The sequence below is a fragment of the Xenia sp. Carnegie-2017 genome, unplaced genomic scaffold (genome assembly GCF_021976095.1).
Source record: "Xenia sp. Carnegie-2017 unplaced genomic scaffold, XeniaSp_v1 HiC_scaffold_12, whole genome shotgun sequence".
Taxonomy (NCBI): domain Eukaryota; kingdom Metazoa; phylum Cnidaria; class Anthozoa; order Malacalcyonacea; family Xeniidae; genus Xenia; species Xenia sp. Carnegie-2017.
This window is the reverse complement of record NW_025813425.1, coordinates 369,858-392,797: the sequence shown is the minus strand read 5'-3', so window position 1 is coordinate 392,797 and position 22,940 is coordinate 369,858. Positions and strand designations below refer to the sequence as shown.

The window sequence follows — 22,940 nt, the reverse complement described above, 5'->3', positions numbered from 1 at the left end:
ATAAAGGAGCCCCTATATTAAAAATCTCTACTTTTTGATACTGAAAACAACTTAGATTGGTCTTATTTTTGGGCAGCATTTCCATAAAAACAACATTTTTCTATCCAATATTCCATAGATCAGAGGATTTAACGCGTGTGAGCCAAAAAGACGGAGAACATAAACAACGTAAAGATTGGTGGATGAATTTGAGGGAACAGTGTTGTTTATATAGAGCACGTCTACAACCAAAAAACAAGCGTGACCCACTGTGAAGCAGAGAACTGTGCTGACACAAACAATAAATGTCTTACTATGCCGATTATATCTTTGAAGACTTGAGCTGGTGGAGGATTGTAGATGAGAATGTGTCGGATTGGAGAGTGTTCGTAGTGCTTTTCTTTGTTTAATCAATGCTTGAGCGATTATGGAGTAAGTCACAGTCATGAAGATTATTGGGAAAATGTAGAAACATGAATAAAACGCAAACAATTCGTAAATAAAATAACGAGCTTGAGGATCCACAATGCACTCTTGAAATGTCATTCCAACTGTCGTAACTAAGCCAATGATGTACGCTAAGCCACAAACGATTTTTATCTTTTGTCGACTGAAGGAAGGTTTCAATGGATGAACTATCGCACGATAACGTAGAACTGAAATGATCAACATCATAGATACTCCACTTATTTGAAAAAAAGTATCTATGCCACTTATATATGAGCAGTTTAACATAATTGGATTGCTTTTCAAATGGTGTTCAAAGATTTCAAAGAGAAATATACTCAATAGTACAAATGCGTCACATATTGCAAGATGCAAGACAAGAAAGTAGTAGTTCTTCTTTAACAGAATCTTTTGTTTTAAAATTGAAGCGATCACGAGAGTATTTCCAGCAATGCCAAGAACACATATTGCCACAACGAACACCACAATATCTTTCATTATTAATTATTTGTCTGGCCAACTTTGGAGTGCCCTTCTTCCTTCTATTTCCCTGTTCAAATGTGATGATAAAATGTGTTTTCCGTAAATATTGAATACTGCACCTCATCATTCACAGCTGTGTTTAATGAGGGCGTTCTTAATACGAAACGTGTCCAAAACTAATCAAGTTTGCGTTGTTTTTTTGGATGTGTAATATGATCTCTTAGACAAACTTTATTGGACTAAATTGGTTGACCATGTAAAGATATAATGAATTGCCGATAACATATTGATCTCATTTTTTGCGAAGTCAAACGATTGTTGAAGTCATCATGATATCTGCTGCCAAATTGAGATATAACTTTTTGCAGGAATTTAAGTTCAAATATTTTAGAATAATAAAGTCTATTTGAAGTCCGTTGTACGACATGCATACATGGACACTATTGAGATATTTATGCATGTACAACTTAGAAAATGATTATTAAACATAAATTTTAATAAATCAAATGACAAATGCAATTGAACACAGTAGTGTTAATAATAATTTCAAAAGTTTGTGGAGAACGATATTATCGAACTTGAAAATATTTTTAAATGACATTGTAACGATATGATCTTATAGAAATTTAATCAGTTATATGGCCAGTTATCTACTAAATGAACATGTTTTTAATTTGAATTTGTTCATATTTCTGCCTCATTAAAATCTCCAAATGAAAATCAGTTGTTTGTTGGGTATCACATGATAATATTTCATCCTTGTACACTATGATTAAAAATTAAAACATCTTACATTAGATGCCTGTAACAATGACTACCATCACAAAGTTTTTTATATATAAAAATATTTACACAGATCTCGGCTTGCATGTGTTTATCTCTGAGTGTTAATGGTTTTCAACCTGTTCCTGTTTAACTTTGTTCGACAATTGTAATACAGTTTTAGCTATTTAAATGCATAAAAATTTCGGGCAAAAAATTCGAAAACAAAGTGGAGTGATAATTACTTGAATTTTATCAATTTTTTGAGCAGCTATTTCAGTAGTAATACAGTGCAGTATTTTTCTATCCAGCATTTTATAGATCAGAGGATTCAACAAATGTGACCTAAAAACACGGACAGCAAATGCAGTGTACATATTTGTAGAGGCATTCAATAAACGAAGAATATATGACTGAATCATTAGAGAAAGAGCATTATCTCAATTTTTAGCGCATCTTTACAGCAAAATAATAAATATGACCCGTTTTTAAGTAGAGAACTGTGTTTACGCAGATGAAAAATGTCTAACTATTTTGAGTATGTGTGATGGAGGACTTAAGATGAAGTTCCGTTGGAATCCAGAATGTTCTCAGTGCTTTTCTTTGTTTGATCAATGCTCGGGTGATTATGGAGTAAATCTCAATCATGAATATTATTGAGAATATGTAAGAGCAGGTATGAAAAATGATCTACAAAGTAACTACTCTTTAACTGTCATTCCAACTGTCATTACCAACCATTGAAGTACATAATCCAATAGTATTCCCTTTGAATCAACGCCGTTAATGTAGATAATTCAAAGAAGTCTCACAAATCGTATTATTAAGCCAACTCTACTTTTAGCATAATGCAAATAACAATTTATATCGAGGTTAGTCGCCCGTTTTTGCCAGCAATGCGTATTGCGTAGCTACTGAAGTCACAGAAGTGTCATTTCAATAACTTGGAATCAATTTGTTTCTGTTCTGGAAATAACATGCTTTAATTGCTAAAGTCATATTGTAAAGAATAAGAGCAACTAATTGAAATTTTCATTCTAAATGACATTTAAATGATCCTGTGGCATTCAACTTGATTTCTTTTATATTTTTATTTATTTATTTATTTATTTATTATTATCTATTTTGATTATTTCTTTTGATAGTATGTCACGTGGTCAAAACTATAACAAGCCTACTAAAAAACAAATATAAATAAATAAGGAAAGGTGACCTATTGTTTATTGCTCATTAAAATCTTATTTTGTCATTAGCTACTAATTGACAAATTTTCAACACGATGGTTATGACGAAATTGCATATTGGTTACAACCGTTAAAAATGTTTGTTTGAACCATCTTTATTTGTCATTTCTAAGTGACCAGTTTTGCATATGGTTGTATTGACCATCGTAATTGGCAATTTCTAAATGACCAATTTTTCATATGATTGTTGACTAAATTGCAATAAATGCAACCATTAAAAATAGTCGTTCAACTATTGAGTTCTCACTATGTGGTCACCAAACCGTATCTTAACACTGTTTAGAGCGTTTGAACAGAACACTCAACAATGTCGAGATAAAGTATTCGCTCTTTACAGCGTATATTGTAGTAATTTACCTGGTCACTGAACCGTATATGTAGGTGTATATATATATACATGCAGTTGCTAGGCTTTAACATTGTATCCCATGATCCTACGTGTTATCATTTAAGGATGAGCATGCTTTCAGCGATTGCGCGCATCGTTTAAACATCATTCAACAAACGCAAAACAATGTTGAGCGCATTTTGAGTGTACGTGTTGGGAGCGTTTGTATCCAGCGTAACGACATATTCTAAACTACATGCAACAGACATTATCTTCAACCGAAGGAAGATTTGAAGCCAATCACACGATATAAACGATCACTGTTTTAAAACATGAATTATTATTTGACTTACCATCATGATCCTTAGAATCATACGTCTACATCGCCAAAAATTCTTAGCGGTTGAAGTTAACAATTTGGCCAACAGTTCTTCTTTATGCCATTTCCTTTTCTTTGAGATCAACTTTGTGGTGACGAAATAGTAAAGAAATAAGTTCGAAATACAACTGTATTATTGTCTCCTCTCATACAACGAATTAAAATGGTACTTTCTTCTGAGTTTGTTTTATTTTACATAGTGTTTCAACATCCACGATAACTGGCTCAATAATCTTGTATCTGGTTTGGCAACCATTCTGCAAGCAAAGAAGTCAATCATAAGTTATAGCCACACTATAGAATAGTTGGTTTGTAAGTAGAGGCTGTCGCAAAAAACTGCTTGTATTGCAATTATTCGACAATTAGAATTTCCTCGATTCAGGAACAGTTTATCCCCAAAGAGCAACAACATTGAAAGAAAAACGTGTTTTGCATTTAACATGAGGGGAGGCAGTTGACGTATTTTAGCAAAAAGAAAAGATAAAAAAGGTTTGCAAACGTTGATTTATACTTCGTCGTCTACAACAAATATTTAACAAAATTGATCAACCATTGCTTGTTTATTCTGAGAGCCAATCACATTTTGCACTTGACTAAAGCTAGCCAATAGCATTTCTTGACGTCATCAATTTTATAAAAAATCTCAATTGCTTTACAAACTGATGTTGTATATTGAAAAAATATTTTTATTAGACAATTAGCTACTTGATGCTGTTGAAAATGATGATCGATAAGGAACAATGCTACAAAACCATTCAAAGCTAAAATATATTCTAGCGAGCCTGTTTTGCGACAGTAAAACAAGCTTGAATCATGAATTCATGAATGTTTGTTTTTTTTTGTTCTTGAGGTTTACAAAGACTATTAGACAAAGAAGTGGGATTTTTCTATTCAACATTCTTTTCTTCGCTTTTTTCTTCGTTTTTTTCTTCATAAAACGGAAAGTTTTATGTTGGGCAACAACATTTTTATTAAAACTTCGTTCTCCCTCTGGCAAATCTATAGTTTAATTATTTCCCAACAATTGTCAAATACGCAGAATATTTCTCACGTTTGTTTATTAAAATCTCATTGGCTTGGCCATGCATTATTAACATAGTATGCGCATGCATGGCGATGATCAAACGATAAAACAATTTAATGAAATATCCTTTATACCGATGGGTTGAATTCATGTTTTAGAATGTTTATTTTACGAGCTTGACTTTCAATCTCCGCCTTCTATCTGGTTTACTTTATATTTGAGAAGTCGAGGGCATGCCAGATATATTAGCCAGTTCTCTCGCGGTGTCTTTTGAAAGCTGTTTCTGTAAAAACAACAATAAAATTTTCTTAAGATAAAACTGTAATTACTATCTCGCTCAATTTGAATTAACATAATGCACTTTTTAAGGATTCTGTTCTATTCTATCCCAGTTCATAAAAGATGCTTGATGAATCTACACCCCAAGGCCAAGTATGAAGGATTGGTGAAAGTTTTGCAAAACAAGTGACGTTTATGAGACTAAAATAACTTGATTGATGGTCAGTCAAGTTTGCATATAGTATTGCATAGCATCTTTAAAATCAGCACAAGGTAAATTCAACAATAAATTCTCATGTTACAACTAGCTAATTTACCAAGTAATTGCCTCAGAAGCAAAATAACCATTTGGGGCAACACACCCAAAATCACCAATAAAATTTATTTCAAAATACAGCACACCCCTTCCCACAAAGCCATTCTACATAATCATCATACATCCATTGCTGTTTTAGTGCATACTTCTTTATGCATTAAAGAAATAGAACCTTACCTTTAGAAACATCATGTTAGTCTATGGCCAAACAACGCTTTCCATTTATGATAAATATTTTTTAAGTTCTTGAAAACTACAAATTACACAAAACGAAAAATGATTCAATTGAGGTTTTTTGAGAGTAAACATGAATATAAACAATTTGGGAGGAGGAATCAATATTGACATATATGTAATTATTTTATGCTTTATCCCTTGTCGACTGTATTCAATATTACATGAATACTCTAGCAGTTATATGAAAACAATGAAAATTAAATTTGTCACAAACATGTAAGATAAGATGAAGCTTAGTTGTCCTTCCTTAAGCAATTTTGTCATGCTAGCCATTCATGTCCATTGCAGGCAATACTTGAATCTACATGAGTCAGAAATTATCAAAAACACATATACATAAATTTGCCTTAAGTGAGCACACAAGCATGAAATAAATATTGCATAGACTTTCAAAAATTACTTATTTGAACTAACATCTTGTGGTAAGATTTAAAGCTGTGGTTTAAAGGAATGTGCATTTCGCTTGGTTTTAGTGGGTGAAGGAGAGGAACCAAGTAGTTGCACTGCAAAATATTTATACGTTACCTATGACAAACAATGTTCAAAGCAAAAGCAAGTGATTTTTCATATTCAGTAAACTTCCAAATGCATCAGTCAATCATGGAATATAAGTAAAAGAATTTATTAAAACAAGGTGCAAAACACTGCAAAAATCACCATCAAAATTTACTTTAAAGAACAGAGCACACCCCTGTCGACATAGCCCCTCTACACGCACTACCTTACATTGATTGGTGATTTTACACATACTATTTCTTGCATCAAAGGAAGACAACCTTACCCACATATCATGGAATTAAATCCATATATATATTCCTGCAATTCCTGAGTTGGAGGTATAAAGGTATTGACAGACACTGTAAAGAAAACAAATTAATTTTCTTTATATTATTTGGCTGCTTTGAATAAGCCATTTCAAGATTTTAAAAGTAAGCCTTTCAGCCTTGATAATTGCATTATAAGAGGTAATAGTGAATTTCAGTGATACTGTATTACTTTCATACTAAAACAATATAATAAAACAGAAGTCTGCGTTAAAGTATAATGGTTTATCAGCACATATATATTTGAGTAAAGTCTTAAATAGCCTATAAATTAATTAAATATAACGGTGATAACATGAATATGTTAGGAAAACACTTAACCATCATAATGTCGATGTTGAGTTGTTGACTCCAATTAATAGGTATCACTAATCACACTAACAATTTATGCTCTACATAAATAAAACAAAGATGCCATAGTCTTTACAAACCTTTTTGAGAATCCGCAGTAAATCCAAAAGATCAGGAGATTGAAAACATCAACAAACATCAGTGTTGGCCATTCTTCTTTAATTAAATCGTCTTTAATCTTCTTTAAATAATTAAAGAAGATTTCAAATTTGTCTCAAAATCTTTATTGTTCATCAATGTTGATAACACAAGGTTGATATATTCATTCATTAATTAATTGCACTTCATGTTGTGCGACCATTGTGGCCTGAGTAATCATTCAAGTGGTCAAGTTTATATGTAAAGGTAATTTTACTTAATTATGCTGTTTTATTTATACTTTTAAAAAATAAAAATAGATGAAGTGTGAAAAAATCAAAAAAGGTTAAGGAAAGTTTGGAATGTAGTTCACCGTCATTGGATTCACTAGATTAGATTCCAACTTAAAATTCAAATTAGTCTGACTTTATGTCGTAAAATTGTAATAAAAAGTGTTATATAAATAACTTTCAGCTATACTTTACAAAGTCATCTTCAATCTTCTTTAATCTTTTTTAATCTTCTTTGTATGAATTAAAGAATAAAGAAGATTTTGATTATGGAAAAGTCTTATTTAATCCAACCCTGACAAACATCCAATTACAAAAATACGAAAATTTGTCTCCTCGATCGTTGGAATTTTAAAACACGTGTTGTGCTATAGGGCTCAATCAGCGGGCAAATGTTCGGGTAAGAAAGATTAGTAGGCTATCGTGCCAAGGCTTTCGCTCCACGTGCATATGGCTTTCTCAATAAAGATGGATAAATAGTATTCAGGGGCGGATGTAGAGTATGTCAAATCCGTCGCGCGACTGATGTTTGAAATTCAAAATTTACCTATTCATATTAATTAAAAATTAATTAATTATTCTTACTTTATTATCGCATTTACTTCGTGATAAAAATCTAGCTTTATTTATTATTGAAATATAATGACTAATCCAATAAATATCTCGTTCGTGACCAGATCAGTTGAATTTTAATTGACCTGGAATAACCGACTGATAAACGGGGAGGCTTGACTGGTTCGACCGATAAAGGAGTCTATGAACGCCAGAAACGCTATTTTATTGGTCAACGGCCAGATCAGTGGACGATCTGGAATAATCTCGACCGATATGCGGGGTGGCCGGACCTATAAGGGAGTCCACTTGCTATCGTGTAATTGGTTCGTTTAAATTTTTGTCTTACTGTGATTGGTTTGACCGATTTCGACTGATAGAACTAACATAGTCAAGCTCACTGTCTGAATTGAATGATTGATCGTTTTATAGTAATTTTCTAAAGCATGATAGAAACTAAACTACAATCAGATGGAATTTATGGAAATCTTTTACAAATTCATATATTGACATGAATGCTGCTTTCTAAACTGGGAATTTTTTCAAATGGGCGAAAAATTTATGGATGAATTGTAAATGCTTGGCAAAGACGATCTCGCGAGCGACATTTCAGTCATTGATGTTCAAAAGCAAGCCAACATTGTTTTGAGTTTTATCAGCAGAAATTTACATCCAAAATCGTAAGTAAAGGACAACTGAAGTGTATGCATGAATGTATTATATCAAAGTCAATTTATGCGAGTGTGTGATGCGATTTATGTTAATATGGCGTATGGTAAGCAGATTGATGCTTCTAAAATTATTGTTGCCGAAAGGAGTTTTAGCTATGATCTCTTTAGTGCTTGGGGAATCGTGACTGTTATATGGCAGCGAAATCCTACATTCCTGCAAATATATTTCAATGGATAAAAAATATGTAGCCATTAGGCGCCATACTTATATTTACTTTATCATAAGCAAATGTTTGGGGCTTTTTAGTTTATGATCATTGATCATTCAATCATTGGACAGTTATACTACATATTGTTTAAGATTTGAGAAAACTAACATTTATTACATGAGAAGCTGTTTTCTATAACTTGTGATTTTGAGTCTTCTGATCCATGAAGCTTTTTATTTTGACAATTTGACTGGAATGGTATTAAACCTTAGTATTTCACATACATGAAATGTTGTCCCATGTCACATATTGTCCCCTTTTCTAACTGAACACCTCATGTAGAGATGTAAAGGTGTGTTAATCTACGGCTCATACAAGATTGTTTGCCATAAATTACAAAGTGATGTATGAAAAGCATTTTCTATAAAGTAAAAATGACCTCCTATGCATGCAGCTAAACCTTGAAATTTGGCAAAACAGCAAAGTATTTTTCATGATCACTAGGCAATTTTTCTGATGATCATTATAATTTCTAAACTAAATTATTTCAGATTTACATTTAAACGAGCTTTGATCATATGAAAAGATATTTATCATAACCAGTAAGCATGACACATGAACCAATTTTAACATTCATGTAATTATATAATTAAAGACATGCTGGTTACATTCTGTTTGTATTTGATAATACAATGCTACTAGTGATTGCTATATAGCACACCTTGCAGAAGATAATAGTCAAGTGAAATGCCTAATAAACATTTATGGTATTAAGCTGTCCTTAAATGCAAATTTTCACTCTGATAATTTTTGCTTAATCTTTGGCAGAAAAAAATTTTGAGTTTTTTCTCAAAAGGTGAATTTGCTGGCACTGATGTGGAGATGGGTAAAGAGTTACAATAAACTTGCATGATTTGAAGTCTGAGCCTTTCTATATCTATGAACTGTCACTTGTAGTACCAAATTTCTAACTTAACTCATTACATAGAGGTTTGAATGGGGGTCTCTAGGGGGGGTCTATGCCTGACAACTTGGTAAAAATTTTTAAAGACTATATCTGTTTTTGAATAGCATTATTATAAAATAAATTTTACGTTCCTAGACATGCTAAGGAGTCATATATTTGGCATCATAATGTGCCTAAATGCTTGGCAAAACATTCAAGTATTGTTCACTTCATTTTTTTTTTGAAAAAAACGTAAGCAAAATGTGTTGTTTTTACGCAAAAACGATGCCCACAAAATACATTTTGTAATGCTCTAAAATGCTGAAAATGGCATTTTTAAGGCTCAGAAATTCAAAATTTCTCAGGGGAGAATGCCTCAGACCCCCCCAGGTGCGGAGTGCCTCCGACGTTTTATGACTGATGTTTGAAAAATCCCAGATCCGCCCCTGATAATATTAACTATAAAGATAATGCTTATCCAACTCGGGTATCACTTGATCCAGTCCTATGGTAATCGGTTGATAGTGTAATTACGGGAGAATTCCTGATCGATGTTATGCGTTTATTGCCACAAGAAACTTGCCATATAACAAATTTTATAATGAAAAAATTAAAATGTTACCCAACGCAATGCACAAGTTTCATTTTTAGTTAATAACATGGTAAAATATGCATCGTCGTGATTTCGACGCGTTTTCAACGAAAATTGCAAACTTCATTTCACGTCGAAAAATGATGTTGTTTCGACTTCGAAATAGAGTTGAAACAACGACGTCCATTGAGCGTCGGCATTTCGACGAGGAAAGAACGTCAAATATACGTCGATTTTGACGTAGATCCTACGTCGATTGCCCACTGGGTTGTGGCAACAAACATCCTTACCATTGGATTGGAGTAAAATAGGGCATTGCGCTTCTTTAAGTCGCTGAACATATTACATTAAAAAAAAGAGAATTTGCAAACATCCAAACTGCCTATGTCATCCCGGCTGTGAACAACCTTTGGAAAAAAGAGCAACAGCAAATGCTTTCTGAAGTCCAAGGAAAATCTATTGAAACAGCGTCAGATAATAGGGTAGACAGCCCAGGCCACAGTGGTTTATTTGGAGCGGGTAGTACTCTTGATTTAGAAAGAAATATTATTAACGACACGCAGATCATCAAGGTAAGTACTAGATGAGTTTGTTAGTTTCGTGGAAGCTCGTTCTCATGCAATAATTATATAATGACTGAAATGAAAACAGACGCAGGTAATTGATTAGAAGTCGTTTGCATATTCACTTTATTTTTTGTGAAACAGATCACAGAGGTTCCAACTTCTTATGCTATGGAGTTGGAATCACTCAAACGACAACTGTTATATCTCCATCAAGAAAACGTTAATGTCGAAAAACTTGTGACTGATAGGCATTCCCAAGTGTCAAGCTACATGGCTAAGAAAAAACCAACAATCAAACACTATTACGATGTTTGGCATTTAGCTTAAGGCAAAAACTGTTAGCGTACAATTTTGCATAAGCATAAAAAATAGTTATTGATAATAGCAAAAATTGGCAATACATATATGAAAATTAAATGTCAATCATGCTTTGCAACACAGGCAAAAGAAACAATCCACTTTAAATATAGATTGCTTTGTGCCAATTTACACTTCAATAAAAACTCTCAAAGACAGCAGGCTAAGACAAAAAAAGGAGATGACAGATAGGTGGTAATCTATTCAAAGGCCAATAATGGTGAAAAAGCAATTGCCAGAAAAATAAAACAAGAACCAACCTATAGTAACATGTTCAAACTTGATTTACAAAATAAGTCAAACAATCTTTTCTTACTTGCATTGTATAACTGTCTCCCCTTTGTTTTATATTTTAGTTAGGTTATGCACAAACTATACAACAAGAAGTTTTGGAACTGAAGAGAAGGTTTCCAAGCTCCAACCATTGCACAAGCAAAAAAAACATGCAAAAGAAATTTTACAGAAAGAGCCAGAATCACTTGTGAAAAAGTACCTTAGAAACTGTGAAGCACAAGCGAAAGATTCAGTCATTGCAAAGAAGTATACTCAATTTACAAAACCGGCCTTGATCATTCTAGAAAAAAAGAGAGCATGTGAATGCTCAGAAAAATGCGCAACTGTAAGATGTTTGCATGAATTTGAAAATAAAATCAGCACACTTAATTTCTTAAAAGCAGGATGGATATCAGACATTTTAAATGAACGACGAGTTTTTTTATCGTAAACATGTTTCGGCATGCTTATGCCATCTTCAGTACATCGAGTGAAGGTGATTATGCTATTTACATGATATATATATATGTGTATGTGACTATCGTTAAGTGTATTAAATTACAAAATTAGTGTTAGATATTATATTAAAGGTTAAATATTGTATTAATGTGGTATATTTGTTTGTTGAGGTCTGGTTTGAGTTTTTGAATGTATGGCGCTTCTTTCAGTTTAAGAGAAAAGGGAGAGTTGGCAGTGTCTAAGATGCGAAAACATGAATGTTTGTATTTTGATTTGCAATGTGGTGAAGTGTGAAGGTGTTTATAAATATGTGAGTTTTTGTCGGAATGTGTGTGTTCTTTGACGCGTGTGGAGAGATGGCGAGTTGTCTCACCAACGTAACGGGAATTACATCCCGCACATGAAAATTCATAAACCACGCAAGATTTAAGTAGAGATGGAATACTGTTTTTAAAACTAAAAAGATTTTTTATTTTGTAGGATGAGAAGACCAATTTGATTTTTAAGTTAACACAGAAGCGTTTTGTTAACTTCCGTAGTTTTTGTTGAGTGGTGTGTGAGTATGAGCCAATGTAAGGAAGTTTGAAATAGTATATGTTTGGTTTGTTTTGGTTAGGTTTCATCTGATGCTTGTGTGTCTGATTGTATTTTGTCGTTGAATGATTGGATGACTTTGTCTATGAAATGGACAGGAAAAGAATTGCGTTTTAAAGTTTCAATTAGTGTGTTTATGTCATTTTCGCAGCCGTTTGTTGTATTGTTGATTCTGTGGATGCGTTCAAGGAGAGTTTTTATAAGTCCTGTTTTATAATTACGTGGTGTAAAACTAAAAAATTCATTAAGAGTCCAGTGTAAGTTTTCTTGTGAAAGACGGAAGTGGCGTCGTTTTCGTTGTCAAATATACAATAAATATCATCTACATAACGTCTGTAAAAAAGTACGTTTGATCCGTCGTAGTTAGTTAACCAATTCTTTTCATGATAGCCCATGAAGAGATTGGCAAGTACTGGTGCCATTGGAGAACCCATTGCCACCCCGTCAGTCTGGTCATAAAAGTGTTCGTTAAAGAGAAAGTGGGTTTGTGATGTAGCGATGTTGAACAATTGCTTTAAGTCATATCTTTTGATGTGAAAGTTGGGTTGTTGTGTAAATAATAAGTCGAGTGCGATGTCTATTGTTTCAGTTAGTGGAATGTTAGTAAAAAGGCTCTTGACATCAAAGGAAACGATATATTTGCTGTTGATGTCTTAGTTGTTTCGTTCGTCGACGAAGGTGAAAGAGTCTTTAGTGGTGTAATCGTTGGGAACTAAAGGGCTAAGTAACGAGCATAAGTATTTCGATAGTTTGTATTTGTAAGAGTTTATGGAAGAGACTATTGGTCTTAGTGGAGGTGGTGTGCTGTGGTCTACGTGTTTATGGAGTTTAGGGAGGCCATAGAACCTTGCTGGTTGTGAGCCTGAAGGAAAGATCTTGGAATAGGTGTTGTTGTCAATAGAGCCCTGTTTTTTGAGTTTCCTAAGAAAGCGCTGTAGTTTAGCTTCTCGAGAGAGTGTGGGGTCTTTATCTAGTAATTTAAACTTGGATTTATCGCTAATAATTTTTAAACATGAGCTATTGTATACTTCTCTGTCCATGATGACTACTCCGTTGCCTTTGTCTGGTTTTAACAATATAATGTTCTTATTATTTCTAATTTCCTTTAGTATGCGATGTTTCTTGAGAACTGATGGTGACGGAGTATATGAGGAAATGTAGCTTTGAGCAATATGGATGAGTTCATTCTTTACGTGGATGTAATCTTCTTGGTTTTGGAGCTTGTTTTGTATAGTGTAATGGATCCGTTCAAATGTTGCGAGGATTTCAGCATCGTTGAGTCTTGGAGGTCTTATGGAGAAGTATAGTCCGTTCTTGAGTAGGTCGAGTTCATCAGGTTTTAGTTTATGTGAACACAGATTTGTGACGGTTACTCTGTGCGTGAAAGGTAGCGTTTTGTTACGTGTGAGATTGTTTAACTTCTTTCTGTGGTTACATAAGAGTGTGTTTATCTTTTTCGTAATAGTCTTAGCTAGAGCCTTTTGTAAAATGTGCCAGTCGACTGTATTTAGTATTGCTTTGAGTTTCGATGATATCTTGTCCATATCATTCTCAAGTTTCCTCTTTTCTTTTGACTGTTTTGAGAATCTGCCTGAAGATCGCCCTACGGCGTGAAACTCCGAGTAGCGACAGCAAACAATTGTCCATTTTATTTTAGTTCATTTTATATATACATATATATACATGCAGTTGCTAGGCTTCAACATTGTATCCCATAATCCTACGTGTTATCATTTAAGGATGAACATGCTTACAGTGATTGCGCGCATCGTTTAAACATCATTCAACAAATGCAAAACAATGTTGAGCGCATTTTGAGTGTACGTGTTGGGAGCGTTTGTATGTAGCGTAACGACGTATTCTAAACTACATGCAACAGACATTATCTTCAACCAAAGGAAGATTTGAAGCCAATCACACGATATAAAAGATTACCATTTTCAAATATGAATTATTATTTGACTTACCATCATGAGCCTTAGCATCATACGTCCACATCGTCAAAAATTCTTAGCGGTTAAAGTTAACAATTTGGCCAACAGTTATTCTTCAAGCCATTTCCTTTTCTTTGAGATCAACTTTATGGTGATGAAATAGTAAAGTAATAAGTTCAAAATGCAACTGTATTATTGTCTCCTCTCATACCACGAATTAAAATGGTACTTTCTTCTGAGTTTGTTATATTTTACATAGTGTTTCAGCATCCAGTATAATCTTGTATCTGGTTTGGCTGCCATTCTGCAAGCAAAGAAGTCAATCATAAGTTATAGCCACACCTTGGAATAGTTGGTTTATACGTAGAGGCTGTCGCTAAAACCTGCTTGTATTTGAAATTATTCGACAATTAGAAGTTGCTCGATTCAGGAATAGTTAATCTCCAAAGAGCAATAACATTGAAAGAAAAACTTGTTTTGCATTTAACATAAAGGATTAGCTTAGAAAAAATTTATGCTTCATGATGGTCATTTAGTAAATAAAGCAACATCAAAACTGAATGGGCATTCAGAAAGAAAAGTCTCTCATTGATATTTAAGTTACACGTCGGTTTCAATGAATTTTGCCTTCTATTTTGTTCAATCTTCATTTTCAGCTTAACATCTTTTTATGAGTTAAAACTGAGCAATTAGAACTATCGAAAGTTTATACTGTGTAATTATCAAATCCAACATCAATGAAACTTATTCCTTTTTTGTTGAATTTAATTTTAAGATATTAGTACAGTACATAAAATTAAAAACGAATATAGCGTCACAGCTTCAAGTGTGAACAAGCACGTTCCCAAAAACAAAACGCATTAAAAAGTATTTAAATTTTACATATTTTATGACGAGACGCCCCAATGGACGATAAACTGTGACTCTTTAATACGAAAATTTTCTATTAAATTAAAGAAAATTCAAGAAAATATCAGTAACCTCAATAATCAAATGCTTGTGAATGTTTAGGATCGTGTAAGTAAATAAACTGTTGGAAGCTGAGAAAATGACTTTCTTCCATAAATTTCTAGCTGCTTTCATTTTTGTATTTCACTTTCTAAATGCCAAGAAAAACTGCGTTTTTTTGTAATTTATCAGCGCAGTTTCAATGCTCGACAATGTTACATATTTCTTCGTTGTTATGTACATCTGCAACTGAAAGGAAATTATTTCACGTTTGTAAAATATATGTTAAAATTGAGCAATAAAAAACAACTGACAAAAGTTTGTACTGCGTAATAAAACAAATCAATAACGATGAGTGAGTTAAGAGCAATATCGCAGATTTCAATATGCAACTTCTCAAAGACAAAATGCAGAGAAAACGAAGATATAAACCCATTTTTGAAATCTAAATTTAAGTCGTAGCATCGATTAAATTGCTTGACATGGAAAAATAGATTTTTTCGAGAATTGAATTAAAAAATAATCTATCAATTACGAATATCGTTCAGATTGCTCAAAGTTTGTACGTTATACGAAATTTTTAAGGAGATACTGTGAACGATGGAACTGTCAGTAAATGCTTGCTAATAACTGACAAGCAGAAATATATTCATAAACAGAAATATATTTTACAGCGCATGTTCTCTTGTTTTTTATTAAACTGATCACGATGTAGTCAATTCCATCATTTGTTATGTAAAATATAAAGCATTAGGTAGGTTTTGAGTACGTTTTAGGAGCTATGAATAATTTTTAATCTTGATTTCAAATAATTTGGGATTAATTCCATCTTTATGTCTTCCTTTATGTCTACCATTTTGTCTACATTTATGTCTACCTTTATGTCTACTTTTTTGTCTACTTTGTTACAACCTTTATGTCTAACTTTATATTTATCTTTGTGTCTACCTTTATGTCTACCTTTACGCCTACCTTTATGTCTACCTTTATGTCTACTTTTTTGTCTACTTTGTTACTACCTTAATGTCTACCTTTATTTTTACCTTTGTGTCTACCTTTATGTCTACCTTTACATCTGCCTTTATGTCTACCTTTATGTCGATCTTTATGTCTACCTTTATGTCTACCTTTGACTTCACCTTTGTGTCTGCCTTTATGTCTACCTTTATGTCTACCTTAATGTCTACCTTTATGTCTACCTTTAAGTCTATCTTTATGTTTACATTCAAGTCTACCTGTGTTTACCCATTGACGCGGCCCAATTGCTGGCAACAAATATTCCTGTCTATAATTAACTACAAACAATTTACTAAACGAAATTTTGAGTGAAGGAGATACAGTTTTTCTATTCGAGAAACGAATTCAATTTTTCATTCAATTGAATGAAAGCTAGTTAACTATACAAAATTTCTCAAAAAAAATTTTGAATTGTTTGGTGATAATGAACGGCAAGGCATTCCATGGCATCTTTATGTTAGGGTAGATAGAGTTTCTTGATTGTATAGCAAGTTTTAACTTATGAGCAATAGAAGCTTAAAAGAAGTAGATGGACCTTGTATGAATAATTATCTGAGAGTAGTTTTAACCTAAAGGTGATATACGGATGAATTGTTGGTGGTCAATATTCCAAACTATTATCACCCACATGTAATGGTATTTTCTTTCACTGATGGAAAGTTTTACAAAGTGCAATTACACTATGACGAAGCTCTGATAAATTAAGAATCACTAACGACAATATATTATTTACGTATGAACATCTTTATCTCTACAAACAATTTCATGTGTATATATTATCGTAAAGATTCTGCTGTTAAGTTTCACGCTTGCACAATTGTTAATTATGCTATATTCTTTTGTTTGAGTACAACTCTATTTTCGCACTGGCAAAATGTTCTTGTATTTTTCTTGTTTAGAAGCTATTTTGCCACCATTGGTAATCAATAAAAAGCTAATCGCTACTTTGACATTTCAATACCGAATTATTAGAAGTAAATTAATGCAAGCTTTCAGGGTTATTGGTGTTAAATGTTACATGCTTGTAGATGTAGATCGTCCAGGTTGGTATAGTCTTGGTATTTCATTGTGAATTCTGTTTTTGAATTGGTTCAAGAAACCTATGTATGAATTTGCTTTGCAAATTCATTTTGCCTTTTAGTTATTGTGGAAGTTATTAATGATTCATCACTGGTTTACTCAAGTTCGTGACAAGAAAGTTTCTGAGGCGAGGGTAAGATGAGTTTGGTTACCACTCAACGACACAAAGTGTGAGGCACTATAAATTTAGTCTAAGCGTCCCTAATGAATATATTAATGAGGGATATTTAGAAGTAATTATCCCTAGCTCTATAATTGAGGGAAATACGTCAGTAAACGTCACTGTCATAACGAAATATCCCAATGCAGCATGTTATTATTATAGCTTTCAAGCATATTAGTGATTAAATGTCCCGCAAATATCTCGAGGCTAAAGGGAACATTTAAATATCCCTTAAAAGATGCGTTTACTATGTAATAACATGGTTGCGGAAGGAATAATCAATGCATTCGACTCTTCCGTTTGACAATAATTTTATCAGATTTTGAGCTCACTTATTTGAAATTGATAACAATTGATGATGTTTAAAGCTCACATTTTTCACGGTCAGTGATGGAATAAAGAAATTCATCTAGATATTTAATTGTGACTTCTGTTTTCGAATTAGTTCTGGGAGCCTGTGTATGAATTTGCTTTGCAAATACACTTTGTCTTTTAATTATTCTCGAAGTTATTGATGGTTCATCACTGGTTTTTCCAAGTTAGTGACAAGAAACTTTCTGACGCAAGGTTAAGACGATTTCCGTTACCACTAAACAACATAAATTGAAAACAATATAGGCGTATTGTTTTATTGATGAGGCTCACTGTGATGACAAAAGATCCCTAGGCAACAACGTTAATAATATAATAACCCCACTGGTACATAGGCTCAGATAAACCTTATAGTGGTGGTGAGAAAGATCTGTTATATTCGCTAGTGGCTGACAATACTTTATGCACTTGTTGAAGTAGCATAGACATATACATTGAAATCGTCACGATACGTCAGTTTCAAAAGGCCTCATTTTTTTACACCCTGTACATTAGGCCATGGTAAATAAAAGAAATTTTAATGGTAAAATTTGCCGTCAATGTAATTCTGGTCATCCTTTAATTTCTCCGGTTATAAAGTTTGATATTTTTATCAAGGTTTATGATTGGTTCAAAGTACAATGAAGTACAGTACGCTATGGAAATGACAAATCTGAAAAGCGAGAATTGAATTTTATCACAAACGTCTAAATAACCCATTGCCGGGAGAACTTGTTTTATTTATGAAAGGCTTTAAATTTTAAATCGTACATTACATCATCTTTGTTGTTCTCCATATTTCTTCTCTGTTCTCAAATGAAAGAACGCAACTTGTAACACTTCTGGGACAAAATGGCAAAGTTATCACTTGAAACTGCGCAGATGACTAAAGCAATGTATTCAAAAATAATAATACTAAATGAAGGACGCTATCAACATCAGTTCATAAGCTGGCTGCTGCCAGCTGCCATGCTGCTATGACTCACAGAAAAGCAGAGAATCGACAAAAAATAAATAAATAATTTTTAAAGAAGATATGGACCTCAAAGATCTACAATAAACACTTGAATTGTCATTCCAAACGTCGTTACAAAACCATTGATGTACGCTAAACTACAAAATATTTTATCTTTCTTCGATTGAACGAAGGTTTTTCCAACAATACCAAATACACATACATTGCGAGAATGCATGGGAAAGCAATATATTTCCAAAACGACAGGATTGACATATGGCTGACCAACTAAACATTCCTAATATGCATATGTGAGTTGAAACAGACCAATCAGAAACATGTTGTAAAAATACTTAACCTGTTCAATAATTTCTTTTTCATTGAATAAACAAAAAAAACAATATAGCTAGCGTAGCATTAGAGTTGTGTGAATAGGCACGTTTTCTTTGATAAAACACAAAAAAATTATCTAAGTTGGTCAATTTATTTGAAACAAAACAATATTAGAGTCTTTTGAAATGAATTATTTCACTAAATTGAGAAAATTTCAGAAATTGAGAAAGTTTCCATCAATTCCCGTTGATTAAATGTTTGCTGATAGCAAAGTTACTAGAAATTTTTTGCAATAATTAAAAGCAAAAAACATGTTATCATTTCCAAAACAACATACCAAGTATGGTAATTTCTAAATTTTTCTCCTTTTTTTTTAACTAATTTGAATCTTTATAAGATCCACAGTTGTTTGTGGAGTATTCTACATATGAGAAATTCAATGCTTGTACGGCCGAAATTGTAAAGTAAAATAGTTTATAGTAGATGCCTATAATAAGCTTTCATTAAGTGTTTTAGTCAGTGTAAATGTTTTCATCGTCATCAGCTATATTATGAGCTTTTACAACAATATAATCTATTTTTATGTGCTTAAGTAAACTACACTCAAAGATTACAAACTTAGAGATAATATACTTAATGAATAAGAGCTTATTTTAGATATTTACATAAATGAGCACTGGTGTCAAATATATCTTGAGGGTTTAAAAAACAGCTGTTTGTCTTTTGATAACAGCACGAGGCCAAGTTTGTAAAGAAAATTGAAAAACTGTCGAGAAATCTGTTCAGGTGGTGATCACAAATCTAAGTCTTATAGTTTATCCCAATTGTACCTAAATAAGCCTGAAGAACAAAAGCCGTTCATGAAATTTCACTTTATTGCTACCAATTTTGTGTGATGTCTACCCAATGTCAGTTGAGAAAAGAGGTTTAACTTGACCTTCTTGATTAAGATGGATGGGGAAAATATCATATGGCTACAACACCAAAACTATCTATAGAACAGGAAACACGTGCCAGTGATTCAAAAGCAAACGTTTTTCGATCTGAATTAGCTTAAATTTGTCTTCCTGTGCAGCGCTTCCAAAAACACAACACTTTCCTGTCTAATACTCCATAGATTAATGGATTAACAGCGTGCGAGCCGAGAACTCTAAAACAATAGGCAACTAATAGATTTAACAAGTTAGTTTCTGCAGAATAAAACATGTCCAACCGAGCTATTGTGAAATAAATATGACCCAATGCAAAGCAGAAAACCGTACTGATGCAAACGAAAAATGTTTTACGATTCTGAGTGTGTCTGTGAAGACTTGAGTTGGATTGTAGATGAGACTGTGTGACATTGGTGAATGCTTTTGTGCTTTCTTTTGTTTGATCAATGCTCGAGCGATTATGGAGTAAACCACAGTCATGAACATTACTGGGATTATGTAGAAACAGGCGTAAAAAGCAAGCAACGTATAATTGTAATAACGACCTTCAGGACCTAAAATGCACGGTTGAGTTGCTACTTCAACTGCCATAAGAAAACTAATGATGTACGCTAAGCCACAAACGATTTTTATCTTTCGTCGACTAAAAGAAGGTTTCAATGGATGAACTATCGCACGATAACGTAAACATGAAATGATCAACATCATAGAAACTCCACTTATTTGAAACCAAACAATTGTGCGATCCATACGCACGCAGTTGAACGATGCAGTGACTCTTATGATGTATAGTGGAAATATTTTTAGCAGTACCAGCAAGTCACATATCGCGAGATGCATGACAAGAAAGTAAAAGTTCTTCTTTACTAAAATTTTTTGTTTTAATAACGAAGCGATCACAAGACTATTTCCAATAATGCCAAATGAACATATCGCGACAATTGAAAAATGTATAAGCTTCCATGACGATAAAATTGATGTATCTGAGTTACGTACTAAATGTCGCTACTAAATGTAGATGAAAACGGACCAATCAGACACAATCAAAGATTATGCTGAGAAAGTCCTTAATTCCAGCTGTGGATTGCCCTGCAGCTGTAATAAATGCTAATAAGTAGGTTAATTCCCAAGAATGAAATGCATTAAATCATTTAAGACTTCTTAAATCAATTAGATATTTTGAACTAAATTGTTTCACTTAACGTGTATCAAACATTTGCTCAGTACTTTCATACACAATATTCTTTTCATTAGTTAAGAAAAATGCCAAAACTATTACTATGAAATTATTATTCATACCGAGTAGTTTGTCAAAACCTCTCCTTTGTTTTACGCAATTGTTTTTCCTAGTAAAATCTATGGCGTTCCCAGTTCCGGTTGAAGTTATATCAAGTCAATGTGTCATGCTTAATTGACACGACAACGTATTATCACATTCCGTTGCTGACAAAAATACGAGTAAACATATTTCTGTCGAAATCGATAAACAAAAATTGAGTATTCAAATTGTGTAATATTCAAATATTGGACTTGAAAATATATGTATTTTACGTGTGCTCATAAGGGACCGTTCCTCCATTTTTTTCCTTTCAAGTTGTGACTTACCTTGCGACTAACGTTGCAATTTCAGTTGTCACTTAGGTTGTCACTTAGGTCGTCACTTAGGTTGCTACTTACGTTGCCACTTAGGTTGCTACTGGCTTAGAATAAAACGCAGAATTGGTTATAAAACGCGGAATTGAAGATGAAATGCAGAATTGGGGATAAAATACAGCCTATGAAAGTATTGAGCAAAACATTTCACGCACGTTTACCCTGATGCGTTTTATAATGAACTCCAAGTCGACTTAATTATTTTTCTTAACTATTTGACTTAATTATTTTTCCAGACGACAAAATATTTATTGCATTAAATTCTTGCTTAATTATGAAGATGACAACCGCCAAGTTTGTCAAAACATCAGACAACATCAAGACCAACAGTCCTTCTCAGTACTCTACTAACCTGTAAAAGTCCACAAACATATAAAAAAATTCCCGTAGCGTATTTGTTTGTAGCTACGATCTTAACTATGAGCAAACATTTAATAAATAGGAGTTATTGACAATTAATGATACTTTTCTCATATTGGTGAAATAATTCATTTCAACAGAATCTAATATTGGTTTTTCTCACAGAAAATGTTCAATAATTTTTACGAGTTCTATTCTTAAAGACGTGCTTATTAGCACCAGTGGCGTAGCTAGCGGTCCCGCTACTCCCGCCCGGCGGATGTAGAAATTTCCCAACAAAATAATAAATATTCTATTTGGACATAAGATATACATTATTTCACGAACTATTTGTAATATTATGTTTTATTCGTTCATATTTACGCTTTTATTAGGTGGTTCGTAATCGTAATACAGCAAAATCTCAAGATTTGTTATGTAACCTAGCAACCGCCTTTTCTCGCACATTGCATACTCGCGCGCGATTCTCCACGTATTCCGCCCATCTTTAGAGGGCGGAACATACAATATAATTCTATATAAGAAGTTTTGAATTCTAGTTGGCTAAGGGACTTGACGCATGCTCAAATCTGTTGTTTTTATAGTCGAACTCCCGCTAATTTAAATTGGCGGAGGTTGTAATTATTCGACCTTTTAATACGAGTACAGCGATTAGTGATTATCAAATTACGTGTCATTGTCGGTATTAATTTTCCATTGTGTTTACTCTCAAATTGCTATTTTGTATTTGTGTATGACACAATGGCTTCAAGTGCGACTGCGATTTGCTCAACTGATGTTGATTTAGTAAATAGCTTATTAGCTAAACCGTTCTCTGCTCGATCGTCGGTCGAACAGAATGTTATCGTTCATGAACGGCCTACTCCTGATTTAACTATCCAAAATAAGGGAAGAGCATTTCAGAGAGATTGGTATGAGGCGAAGGACTGGCTGTGTGGCAGTACAACCTTGCAGAAAGTGTTTTGTTGGCCATG

General features: G+C 33.2%; 1 long non-coding RNA gene across 1 annotated transcript; it reads right to left on the bottom strand.

Annotated features, from left to right (window-relative positions):
* Window positions 1–913: 913 nt before the first annotated feature.
* On the bottom strand, window positions 914–4,939 carry LOC124446432. The gene is made up of 3 exons (XR_006948427.1): window positions 4,781–4,939; window positions 3,597–3,879; window positions 914–976 (listed from the first exon to the last, which is right to left on the bottom strand). It is a non-coding gene; the product is annotated as an uncharacterized LOC124446432 (long non-coding RNA).
* Window positions 4,940–22,940: the final 18,001 nt, after the last annotated feature.